The following is a 13,604-nucleotide window of genomic DNA, read 5'->3' as shown; positions in this document are numbered from 1 at the left end:
CCTGAATAAATGAATACAAAATTCATAATTCTGACCATTAAGTACTCAATATATAGGTTTTGTTTCTTTTAACAGGAGAGGACGTGGAGAAATAGGAATGCTTTTACATTGTGGGTAAGAGTGTAAATTAGTTCAATAATTGTGGAAGACAGTGTGGCAATTCCTCAAGGATCTAGAACCAGCAATACCATTTGACCCAGCAATCCCATTACTGGGTATATACCCAAAGGATTATAAATCATTCTACTATAAAGACACATGCACACGTATGTTTATTGCAGCATTGTTCACAATAACAAAGACTTGGAACCAACCCAAGTGCCCATCAATGATAGACTGGATAAAGAAAATCTGGCACATATACACCATGGAATACTATGCAGCCATAGAAAGGATGAGTTCATGGCCTTTGCAGGGACGTGGATAAAGCTGGAAACCATCATTCTCAGCAAACTAACACAGGAATAGAAAACCTAACACCACATGTTCTCACTCATAAGTGGGAGTGGAACAATGAAAACACATGGACACAGGGAGGGGAACATAACACATTGGGGCCTATTGGGGTTTGGGGGGCTAGGGGAGGGGTAGCATTAGGAGAAATACCTAATGTAGATGACGGGTTGATGGGTGCAGCAAACTACCATGGCATATGTATACCTATGTAACAAACCTGCACGTTCTGCACATGTATTCCAGAACTTAAAGTAGAATAATAATAATAATAATAAAACAGATGGAATCTGTATTTTCTTGCTTGTTGTTCCCTTCATTTATCCTCAAAGCGCATTGTCTGCTCATATCACATTCTTCTGTTCTTTGTTAATTCTCCCTCTGCATTTCTTTTATCAGGATATTTGTGATTATATTTACAGTATACCCAGAAAGTCCAGCATAATTTCCCCTTTCAAAATTTTTAAATTAACTTGTCTGCAAAATCCATTTTGCCATGAAGTAACAAACACGGGTTCCAGGGATAAGAACTTAAATATATTTTGGGAACATTATTTAGCCTGCCAAAGAGAATATGTTCAATTATACAGAACTCTTTCACATATCTCACTACAACCACACGTACAAACAACCCTCTCCTCCCCAAGAAACATGTAAAAACAAACAAAAAACCCACCAGGAAAAATGCTTGCACTAAATGCATGGCAGTGATGGATTTGGTGAGTAATTGGTTTTGTAAAGCATAGAAAATGTAAAGTTAGAGATGAAATCCAGATTTATGCCTGATGTAGTAAAATGCATGGTGGTGCAACTAGCCAAAATGGGGAACTGTACTCATAAATGGAATTAGAATGTCTATAAACAAGTCTATAGTACAGCTAAGAATTTAGTAAAATTCTCTGTATGCTGATACATGATTGTTTCTTTTAAAAACTTCTTCTGCAATAAATGTATATTGAATGATCAATGCCACTTTGAAAGTTATATTCCATACCAATATAATGATGGAGAAAATATTTCTTCCTGCTCTGTCTCTATGGAATAGAATTATTATGTTCTAGAGAGAATAGGGATTAAATTCAGATCAATGTGTTTCAATTATGCAAATGTTCTCATTGCTAGTACACTTTTGAAACGTTAAATATGTAGGTTGTAGATTTTTAGTAACTATTATATGTAATTTATGATCATTATTTAAAATTCAAATGTGCTGCTTCTTCAATTTTATAAAAAGTCAAAGCCCAAAAATGAAAGTGATAGCATTTCAAATAAAATCTAATCATTCTACTACAGAAAACCAATTGTCTCAAATTTAATGTAAATTATAATGAACTCAGTCAATCCCCCACAAACTTTTTGTTTCATATTTTAGTCTGATACAAATATCAAAGATGTATACCTTAAATTTATAGGCAATTGGATGCTAGAGCTTTGCATCTTAAAAAGTGATCACTTTAAAGCAAAAGCACTAGACAAAACTACTAGTTATTTTTCCTTCTGAATATAGAAACCAAATATTGTGTGTGTGTGTGTGTGTGTGTGTGTGTGTGTGTGTGAGAATCACTTAATAGGAGCCATTTACAGATATGTGTTTCTGTCTTTTTATAGTATTTTAATCTACAGAGAGATTCATTTGAGTTTTCTTATATTCTTGTCTTATCATTTTTGTAGACATTTATTGTTTAGGAAAGAAAATAATCTTCACAATTTCAAATACACTGGAAAATCCAAATGAAGAATGCAGGAATAAAAAAACTCCATTTTTCTTTGCCTATCAGAATCTCCCTATTTCTTACCTGCTTTCATAATACTAAACTAAATCTGTGTTGAGTTATATGGATCCAATAATTCAAAATAGCTAACTTTAGCCCCATTTTATAGATTGAATTAAGACATGTAGTTTATTCCAGTTGACAATAGAGAAGGATATTTGAAACCAGTGACTACTGAAATGAAATGGCAAACATTCAACTACTTTTTTAAAAGAAATATTTTAAGCTGTAATTTGGCACTCCTAATAGATTTGTCTGTCCTATTATCATATTGAGTTCACTAGTCTCATGCCTTTTGATTATTATTTTTATTTGTGATATATCAAAATACAAAAGGTATAAAATATAAATAATCCAGCTACTCACATCTGTTATTTAAGAAATTTCAAATACTTGTCACAAAAGAAAAGACAGAAAAAATCTTACCAACATAGAAATAAACACTATGCTGAAATTGTATATTTCTAGGCATGATTTCTTACCAAATCACATAAAACATAAATATATATTTATAGAAAACTGCTTTTCTCCCTCAATATGTTTAACTTTGCTTATTTCTCTTTGAAAATTAGGAAATTAATATTTCAACTTATTATTTGTTCTCCCTTAATTTTGTCAAGAGTGCACCTTTTACTCAATTAATAAGATATTTGGTTTATCTATATAGATATGTAGCCAACTTTTGATCTGAAATGATTTCAAAACAGTTCTGCAAAGAGGTAAGTTACATGTAACAGTGGCTATACCTACCCTTTGTCTAGGCCATAGTGAATTCTCAACAGTGCAATCATGCAGGTATAGCTTCACTTTTGTCAGACTGTGAGGTTCTCTATTTTATACTTGTCTCAATAATACCAACATTAAACTTGTCCAAGAAATCAATTATTCTCACAATCAAAAAATAAAATATTTAGTAGAAACCTTAGCATCAGATAAACTCAGACGCAGAAGCTGGCTTTGCCACAGGTGATCTGTTTGAGTTTTGGTGCATTACCTAATTTCTCCAGTTCTTACCTTTATCATTTGTAAAAATGTCCTTCTTTATTCATTCATTACATACAAATTGAGCAAATCATATGTTCCATGTCTGTACCTGAGACTAAAGATACAGTAGTGAAAAAGACTTATAGCCTTTCAAGAGAATATACATTAACATGTAATTATACAAATAAGGATTTAAATTTAATAGAAACAAATACTATGAAAGACAATGTAATGAATAAGAATCGAGTGTGGATGACATGGCAATTGATCTAAGTGGAGAGAGGACTGTGGGGGAGGATAGAGAATTCTTTCTAGAGGAAGTGACTTTCAAGGTGAGATTTGAAGACCAGGAAAAGAAGAGGAAAAAGAAAGAGATTCTTAGCATAAGCAAAGAATTTGAAATTGGAAGGAACTTAATAGCATACAAAAAACACTGAAAGAAGATGACTGTTTTCGAGAAAGAGTAGAGTTTCAGATGAGGATCAAGACATCAGCAGGGACCACACGTTTCTGTTACAGAGCTTAATCTTCATTCTAACGTCAATGAGAAGTCTTTGGTGGGTTTGAGGCAGGAGCAAGAAAAAAATTAAACTTAAAAATCTCATATGCCTCAATGAGAATGCATGTAAAGCATTTTCCCATAAATAAAAATTCCAAAGTCTTTATTAGCATGCTCATTTATGGCTGAAAAATTGATTTCTTCTTCAACTCCACAGACGCAGTTTCTTTTGATCTGAAAGAAAAAAAAAAGAAAGAAAGAAAGAAAGAAAGAAAGAAAGAAAGAAAAAGAAAGAAAGAAAAAAGAAAGAAAGAAAGAAAGAAAAAGAGAAAGAAAGAAAGAAAGAAAGAAAGAAAGAAAGAAAGAAAGAAAGAAAAAGAAATATGACTTAAGGCAAGCAAGGCCAATATTTTTGTTCCAAATTTCATAGATAAAATAAATAAGAGGTGACTGAGATCTTAAAATGTGCTGTATGACACAAAACTAGTATGTGGCAGCTCTGGGTCTAGAACGCAAGCAAAATTTAAGAGATTCTATAGTAGGGAGAGGACAAAGCAAATAAAACTCTATTCTTAACAACGTTGAGCAACAATTCTGTGCAGAGTGCTTTAAATATGTTTTTTTATTTAATTTTCATAATAGTTTTGAAAAGTAAGTACAAACATGTCCATTTTCTGTATGAGAAAAAGGAGTGAAGAGATTAAATTTTATTCTCATGAGAGTATTTGAACCCGATCTTCTGGTTTCTGTTTTATTGAACCTGTCATTGCAGTCTTCTTTTCTAAGGGTGATGAAAAAAGCCTGTGGTCAAGACACAAACTACAAAAACTGCTTTCTTCATCCTGGATTTCAGGAGAAGGGGAGAGAGGTAATAAAAACTTGCTTTAAACCAGAGAATAAATTTCTTTTCCTTAAGGTTCCTTTAGGAGAATGCAAGATAGATTATAGAAAGAGAGGTAAACCTTTGTCTACTTTCTTTATTCTTACTATTCCTAGCCTATTTAATCAGGGAATCTTCTTCCTTAAATCAGACTAAAAACAATCAATGAATGGATAAATAAATTTAGAATCCTGCTGAAAATGTTACCTCACTCTCCTTTTATAATTGTTTACCTTTTCATTTTTTTATCTTATTTTGGAATTTTGGCCTACAATTAAGGGCATAACTTAGTTACAGTGTGTGTAGTAATGTATGAAATAGTTTAAATCTGTCTCTCAGAAGTCAGACTACCCGAGTTCAAATTGCCACCTTCACCAGTTTGGGCATTGTGCCTAACTTTTTTAATCTGTAAAATAGACAGAACCCCTAGTTCACAGGGGGATTGAAATAATTAAATATTGTGTTCTTAGCATGGAATAAGCATGGTTATTACAATGTTAGAAATATCAAAAATTTTTAGATATGATTGACAAGTGAAAAGCTCTACATATTTGATGAATATTTCTTGATGAATTTGGGGATAAATAGAACCATGAAATCATCATCACCATCATGGTCATATACATGTCTATCACCTCCCAAAGTTTCCTCCTGCCTCCTTTACTATTATTGTTTTGTTTTATTTTATGTTTTTTTATTCTCTTCCTTTTTTTTTTTTTTTTTTCAGTAAAATCACTTAGCATAGGGTCTATCCTCTAAGTAATTTCTCTTTCTCTTTCTTTCTTTCTTTCTTTCTTTCTTTCTTTCTTTCTTTCTTTCTTTCTTTCTTTCTTTCTTTCTTTCTTTCTTTCTTTCTTTCTTTCTTTCTTTCTTTCTTTCTTTCTTTCTTTCAGGCGGAGTCTCACTCTGTTGCTCAGAGGGAGTATATTGGCGCAATCTCGACTAACTGCAAGCTCCGCCATTCTAGCAGGTTCTAGCCATTCTCCCAGGTTCTAGCCATTCTCCTGCCTCAGCCTCCAGAGTAACTGGGACTACAGGTGCCCACCCCCACACCCAACTAATTTTGTGTATTTTTTTTTTTTTTTAGTAGAGACGGGGTTTCACCATGTTAGCCAGAATGGTCTCAATCTCCTGACCTCGTGATCCGCCCGCCTCGACCTCCCAAAGTACTGGGATTGCAGGCGTGAGCCACTGCACCCGACCAGCAATTTCAAGTATACACTAGAGTACTGTTAGCTACAGGTACTGTGCTATATAGTGGATATCAGAATTTATTCATCTTGCATAGCTTGAAGTTTGTATCTTTTAATAATCACTTCTCTATTCTGTCTCTCACCAATCCTTGGCAACTAGCATTCTATAATTTCTATTAGTTAAATATTTTCGATTCTACATAAAAATGAAATCATACAATAGTTGTCTTTCTGTGTCTGGTTTATTTCTCTTAACATGATGCCCTTCATCTCTATCCATGTTGTCACAAATGTTTTTGTTATTTTTATTTTTTTATTTTTAAGGCTGAATAATGTTCCATTGTAGGCATATGCCACAATTTCTTTATTCATTCAACCACTGAAGGAAATTTAGGTACTTTACATAACTTGATTATTGGGAATAATGCTGAATTCTACATCGGAATACAGATATCTCTTTGAGATCCTAATTTCAACTTCCTTGAAAATAGATCCAGAGGTGTGATTGCTATTTTTAATTTTTAAAGGTAACCTGTACACTGATTTTCGTAATGACAGTAGCAACTTACATTCCCACCAATGGTGCACTAGGATCCTCTTTTATCTTTAGTCTCAAAAACACTTGTTATCTTTTTGTTTTGTTTTATATAATAGCCATCCAACAAAGTATGTTTTCGTATCAAATTGTGGATTTGCATTTTCCTGATGATTAGATATGCTGAGTACCTTTATGTCTACCTGTTGATCATTTGTATATTATGTTTGGAGAAATATTTAAATAAGTCCTATCCCATATTCTAATGAAGTTATTTTTAAGTGAAGTTTTCTTTAAGTGATATTGCATTGCAGGCATGTTTTGAATATCAATGCCTTATCAGATACTGATTTGCAAATATTTTCTTTTTCACAGAGTGTCTTTTTGCCCTAATTGCTTTTTTTGTTTTTTTTTTTTTTTTTTTTTTTTTGCTTCACAAAAGTTTTTCAGTTTCATGTGGTCCCGCCTGTCAATTTTTCAGCTTTTGTTGCCTATGGTTTTAGTCATATTCAAAAAATCATTGCAGGTACAAATGTCAAAGCTTTTTCCTCTAAGTCTCCTTCTATGAGTTTTATGGTTTCAGTTCTTATATTTAAGTCTAATCATTGGAGTTGGTTTTTATATGGTATAATATGATGATACAATTCCCTATATTTATATGAATGTATAGTTTTCCCCACACCACTTATACAATAGACCACCCTTTCCTCATTGTGTAATCAATGAGTTGACCCTATTTGCACAGGTTAATTTCTGAGCTGTCCATTCTGTTCCTTTGCTCTACATGTCTGTTTTTATGCTAGTATCATACTGTTTTGATTATGATAGCTTTGTAATATGATTTTAAATCAGGAAGGGTAATGACTCTAGCATTGTTCATTTTAACAAAATTAATTCTTCCAAGCTATGAACATGGTATGTGTTTGCTTTTATTATGTCTTTTACATTTTTGTCATCAATGTTTTGTAGTTTTAGTGTACAAGTCTTTCACTTCCTTGGTTAACTTATTCCTAATTTTTTTATGGTATAAATAAGATTTTTTAAAATTTTATTTTTAGATAGTTCATTAATAGTGTATAATAATAAAAGTGATTTTATTTGTTGCTTTTACATCCTGCAACTTTACTCAATTTGTTTTTTACTTCCAACAACTGTGTGTGTGTAGGGGCTTATGTTGGGTTTTCTTGATATACAAGATGTACACAAAGATGAGACAATTTTATTCCTTTCTTTCTGATTTGGATGTCTTCTATTTTTCTTTCTTGACTAATTGCTCTGTCTAAGGCTTTGAGTACCATCTTTAATATAAGTGATGATAATGGGCATCTTTGCCTTATTTTGGATAATAGAGAAAAACCTTTCAGTTTTTCACTAATTAGTATAATGTTAGTTGTGGACTTTTCATTTATGGCCTTTATTTTGTTGAGTTAATGTCCTTTTATACCTAGTTTGCTGACAGTTTTTATTATGAAAAAGTGTTAAGTTTTGTCAAATGCCTTTTCTCTACCTATTGAGATGGTCGTGTTTATCCTTTCATAAATACGATCATTTAAAAACTCATGATCATTTTATTCATAATCCTGTTAATATGATAAATCATATTATTTGATTTTTGTGATGAACTAACCTTGCATGAAGCCATTTAGTTCTAAAGTTTTCTTTGTTGGGAGGTTTGGATGATTGATTAAATCCCGTTATTAGTTATAGGTCATTTCTGATTTTCTACTTTTTTATGATTCAGTCTTGGTAGGTCTTATGATGCTAGGAATTTATCCATATCTTCTAAGTTATCCATAATTAATTATAGTAATCTCTTTTGATCTGTTTCCTTTCTGTGTCATCACGCTTGTATCACTTCCTCTTTCATTTCTGATTTTATTTATTGAAGTCTTCTCTCTGTTCATCACTTCAGCTAAAAGTTTGTTGGCTTTATCTTTTCAAAAAGTCAACTCTTAGTTCCATTTTTTTAGATTTGTTTTCTATTTTCTGTTTTATTTATTTCTGCTCAATCTGTTATGTCCTTCCTTTTGCTAACTTTGGGCTTATCTTGTTCTTCTTTTCTATCTTCTTGAGGTATGAAGTTATGTACTTGTGATCTTTCCTCTTTTTTAATGGTGGTGTTGTCGTAGTAAACTTGTCTCTTAGTACTGCTTTGCTTTATCTTAAGTACAGTATGTAATGTGTTTTTATTTTTGTTTATCTCAGTGTAATTTCTAATTACCTTATGAATTTCTTCTTTGACATAGTGGTTGTTGTTTGTGTTTTCCACATATTTGTAAATTTTCCCACTCTGCTTCTGCCATTGATTTCTAGTTTTAACACCTTGTGATCAATAATAATACTTTGACTGGTTTTAATTTTTTTAATGTGTTAAGACTTGTTTTATGACCTACAAATTAAGACAGGTTTATGTGCACTTCAGAAGAATATGTTGTTGCATGGAATGTTTGTAGAAATTTTTTTAAGTTCACTTGGTTGATAATATTGTTTAAATCCAGTTTTCTCATGGATATTATGACTGAATATTCTATCCATTAATGAAAGTGGAATGTTGAAGTCTCCTACTATTATTACATTGCTGTCTAACTCTCCCTCAAGTTTTGCAGATGATGGCTTTATATGTTTTGGTGCTCTGATGTTTAGTCCATATATGCTTATAATTGTTTTATGTTCCTGTTGAACTGAAACTTTCATCGTATCTTTCATCATTTTTAATCAAAGAATGACTTTCTTTGTCTTTTGTTATAATTTTTGAGTTAATTCCTAATTTGAGAAATAAAAGTATATCTCTTCCTGCTCTGTTTTGGTTATTATTTTCATGGAGTATCTAACTCCATTCCTTAACTTTCTCCCTATCTGTGTCCTTAAAGCTAAAGTGAATCTCTTCTAGAAAGCCTATAGTTTGATTTGATTTTCTACGCTTTGAGCTGCATTAAGTCTTTTGAGTGCTGAGTTTTATTCATTTAAATTTAAAGCAATTGTTGATAGGTGGAATCTCATTATTGCAATTTTGATAATTATTTTCTGTCTTGTAGTTATTGTGGTCCTCTCTTTCTCACTTGCTGTCGTCTTTCCTGATTTTTTTAATTTTTAATGGTCATAAAGTTTTATTCTTTTTTCTTTGTCTTTTTTAAACTCTAGGAATTTTTTGTAGTTACCATAATGTTAGCCTAAAATGTTTTTAATAGTCTATTTTAAGCTGATAATAACCCCAATCACATGTCATTAACCTATACTTTTACTATGTTATTACTTTTGAAGTGACTAAATAAAACATTAGTTTTCTGTGACGATTTAGAACTTTTCAAATTTTGTGTCTGTTTACGTACTTTAAATAGTTATAGTTTTAAAATTAAAAGTTATTTAAACCCCTACCATCATGTGTTATAACATACTGCACTTATCTATATGTTTCTCTTTACTAGTGAATTTTATAATTTTATATGCTTTTGTATTGCTACTTAGCATCATTTCAAATTGAACTCCCACAGCTTTTGTTTGTCTTCAAAAGTATGTACCTCTCCTTGACTTTTGGAGAGTTTTTTTTTTTTTTTTTTTGGTATAGTATTCTTAGGTGTTTATTTGCTTGCTTGCTTGTTTTTAATTTCAGGACTTTGAATATCTCATCTCACTCCCTCTGACCTGTAAATTCTGCTGAGAAATCCACTAATAGTATTATGAATTTTGCTTTGTAAGTGCCAAGTTGCTTTTCTCAGCTGTTTTCAAAATTGGCTTTTACTTTGACTTCTGATAACTTGATTAAAATATGGCTTAGTATAAATTTTAGGGAGTTCATCTTATTTGGGATCCATCGAGTTCCCTGTATTTTGATATCCAACTTTTTTTCTGTGTTGGGTAGTTATCAGACATTATTTCTTGAATAATCTTAATACCCCCTTTTATCTCCTCCTTCTCAGATGTTCATAGTAAATATGTTGGTCTACTTCATGGTGTCTGATAAGTTAAGTTTTCTTCACACTTTTTAATTTTTTTCTTGTTTTCTCCTTTAAGTGGATAATTTCTAATGATTTGAATTCAAGCCCACTAATCCATTTTCTGTTTGATCTAATCTGCTGTTGAACTCCTGTATAATCTTTTTAGTCCAGCTATTATATTTTTCAGAAGATTTCCATTTTGTACTTTTTGATAGATTTAAGCTCCATATTGAAATTTTAACTTTGTTAACATATTGTTCTCTTGACCTCACCTGATTGAGAATCTTTATGATGTGTTAAAAAAAAAAAATCAGCTGAATTAAATTTAAATAAGTTTAATTGAGCAATGCACAATTTGCAAATCAGGCAGCCCCCAGAATCACAGCAATTTCAGAGAGACTCCAGCACAGCCACGTGGTAGAAGATTTATGGACAGCAAAAGAAAAGTGACATACAGGAAACACAAGTGAGGTATAGAAACAACTGGATTCTTTTCAGCTCAGCATTTGCCTTATTTGAGCATGTTTTGAAGCGTTGGCTACATTTGATTGGCCAAAACTCAATGACTCGCACAGTTGTGGACTAGGGTTGGTTTACACCTCTACTTGTTACAGTTTATAATGTACAGTAAAACCTTTAGGCTGAACTTAATTACATAAGAAGCCAGCTTTAAGCTAAACTAGATTTAACAGTTCCCCACGTTTGCCCATTTTCTCAATTTTGAAAGATTTACCAAAACATAAAACATCCATATCATTACTGTAATCTTAAATGTGCTTTATCTTGAAACCCACTGGGAAACAGTAGAACAATGGGTTTTGCACGGAGGGAACAAAGACTAACTAGAGGGTATCTCTATGCTGAAATGTCCTGATTACAGAAGAAAAAGAAAACCTAGTCTCTTCTAGGATCTATGTATTTCCATAAAGTCTTAGTTTGATTATGTCACATTTAGCATGAGCAACTTCATTTGAGTGTGGTTTGGTCTGTTGGAGCTTAGTGTGTGAGCTCAGTCCAAACAATGGCCTCTCATAATTTTGTTCTAAAAATTCCCCCTTTTTGGTCATGTTCTCACTTAGATGAGAGCATGACCAAAATTTAGGGCCTTAGCGCCACTCTCAGTTACCATCATTTTGGGTTTCCAGTCTCAGCACCTCATTAATAGGTTATAGTGTCCTCATGTCACACATTTCTTTCAGTTCTTGTCATTCCAGTTGAAGAAAGACCGTTTAACATTCTACAGATATCTGCATTCAAACATTTAAAACCTTTGAGAGAATCAGCACACCAGGGAGACTATTATTATGACTATCAGAAGGATAATACCAAGAGGTTAGAGTATGCTACTTACCCAAGGTCTCCATAAACCAAACCATCTCAAATAAATACATCAAAGAACAAACTAGATAAAGAGTTGACTTGCTTAACGAAGTGGTCTTTTTGTTAATCCCCTACAACTGTATCTCTATAATATCCGATGTTTTCTCTGGAGGACATAAGTGCCAGCAGCTACACAGATATTTTTGTTTAGCCAGTAAGTAATCTAGAGCAATTCTACTATTTAGCAAAATATTTACAAGAGGATTTAAAGTCTGTTGTTTAAGTATAGCTTTTACAGTAAAATCTGCTATAGAGCCTATCATGAGGGATACATTTCCAATCATTGCTTCTTTTACTCCGAACTATGGAAAAAGGACATAGCAAATGATGGCCTTCTAGAAAAGTGAAGGCCTTCTAGCAATGTACTCTTTAATCCATGATGTAGGTTAAGAGGCGTGAACCAGTGTTGTGTTTCTGACTGATTATGAGGCAACATATGAACCATTAATATTCTTACCTACATTAGGCTTTCATCTTTATCTATCAAAGTTTAAAGTTCTCCATGTTTAAGGCTGGCTGCAAAATTCTTTATGAAAAAATGTATACCCCTTTATTGCACACAACAGACCACTTTTTCATTTCTATTGTTCAGAGAGGCATACATGAGGGAAAAATACTGAAAGATAAGAGTCTTATGATAGTAGAGAAGTCTTGATCTGTGATCTTGAGAAAAGCTGTTTACATCTAGAATGCCATTTTCTTCTGGGGAGAAATTTTCCTGCTTAACTTTACCTTAAGGGTTTCAGTTGGTGTACAGTTCCAAGAGTGTGGAGGGAGTCTTTTCATTTGTGAGATCATGAACCTAAGGTTCAAGATCACAAAGTTTTGTTGCAGTGTGGATAGCAAGGTCCATCTTTCTCGGATGTTCTCAGAAGATCCAATCTTTAGGTTCTAGATTCTTTCTCTGATGTTCTTAGAAGATCCAATCTTCGGGTTCTAGATTGTGAAGGGGTTGATTATCCTCAGTAAATCATAAAAAGTTTTCTTTACCTGGTGAACATACACTGTGGCATAATAATTTAGTGTTATAACATCAGCCCTCTTGCATGGGAAAGCTTTTATATGACTGAAAAAATAATGCAGTGAAAATGAAAATTGAATGAAATCCCTCTACAAATATTTAAATGGCCCATTAGGTAGACAAATGTACTTGAAGTTTTTATTGTTTTCCCAGAATTACAGGTTTGTCGTTTGTCAAAATACGCATTTTGGCAATGTTTAGTGACAACTGAACATTGGTCATAAACTATTTTAGCAATACATGTTGCCACACCAGTATATTTAATTTACATCATTTTATCGGTTCCAAGATGAGTTTTGCAATGTGGAACTTTCAACAAAAGCTTTAAGGACTCAGGAAGGACAAGGTGGCCGTCCTGGTTCTCCATGAGTCCACACTTAACATTGGACTTATGCCCTATTGAATACCAGCTGTTTTTCCAATTTAGGGGAATAGCACTGTAAATTGATGAGTTTTCATAGGTAATTTGACTTAGGCTGTGGAGTTCATTCAGATTGTATATCTAAACAATTTCAGTATTGGCTGATTTGGCATGGAAATCTGGCAAAGTATTTTCTTGGTATTCAATTAATTTTTGTTCTACTTGAGTTAGCAATTTTATAACCCAGTCAGTCTTTTTTATTAAAGTTCCAGGAATTCTTACCTAGCCCTAATAATATGATTCTCGAGTTACCAGAAACCTGTATTCAAGAGTGCTTTTCAGGGTCATTTCCATACTTTCATGAAGCTACTGAATTAAACCATATTCTAGGATTTTTCCACCTGTGTGAAGTTTTCAGAAAGTGAATTAGCTTTATAACTGTGGAAATGACTTTAAATAGCCATAGTTAAGAACACAATTGACAAGAAAATTTAATTTTTACTCTGGTTTACAGTAACTTAATAACCATCATAATGATTGAGAGCATATACTTCAACATATTAGAATTTTAGAAATCCCATACAATTTTGG

At 32.5% G+C, this 13,604-nt stretch overlaps 1 long non-coding RNA gene across 1 annotated transcript; it reads right to left on the bottom strand.

Moving 5' to 3' along the window:
- Nucleotides 1-3,721: 3,721 nt before the first annotated feature.
- Nucleotides 3,722-12,496, bottom strand: LOC126959621 (uncharacterized). The gene is made up of 2 exons (XR_007727583.1): nt 12,364-12,496; nt 3,722-3,942 (listed from the first exon to the last, which is right to left on the bottom strand). It is a non-coding gene; the product is annotated as an uncharacterized LOC126959621 (long non-coding RNA).
- Between the last annotated feature and the right edge of the window lie 1,108 nt (nt 12,497-13,604).

This window comes from Macaca thibetana, chromosome 7 (genome assembly GCF_024542745.1).
Source record: "Macaca thibetana thibetana isolate TM-01 chromosome 7, ASM2454274v1, whole genome shotgun sequence".
Taxonomy (NCBI): Eukaryota; Metazoa; Chordata; class Mammalia; order Primates; family Cercopithecidae; genus Macaca; species Macaca thibetana.
The sequence above is the reverse complement of the archived record's forward strand: the minus strand, read 5'-3'. Positions and strand labels throughout refer to the sequence as shown.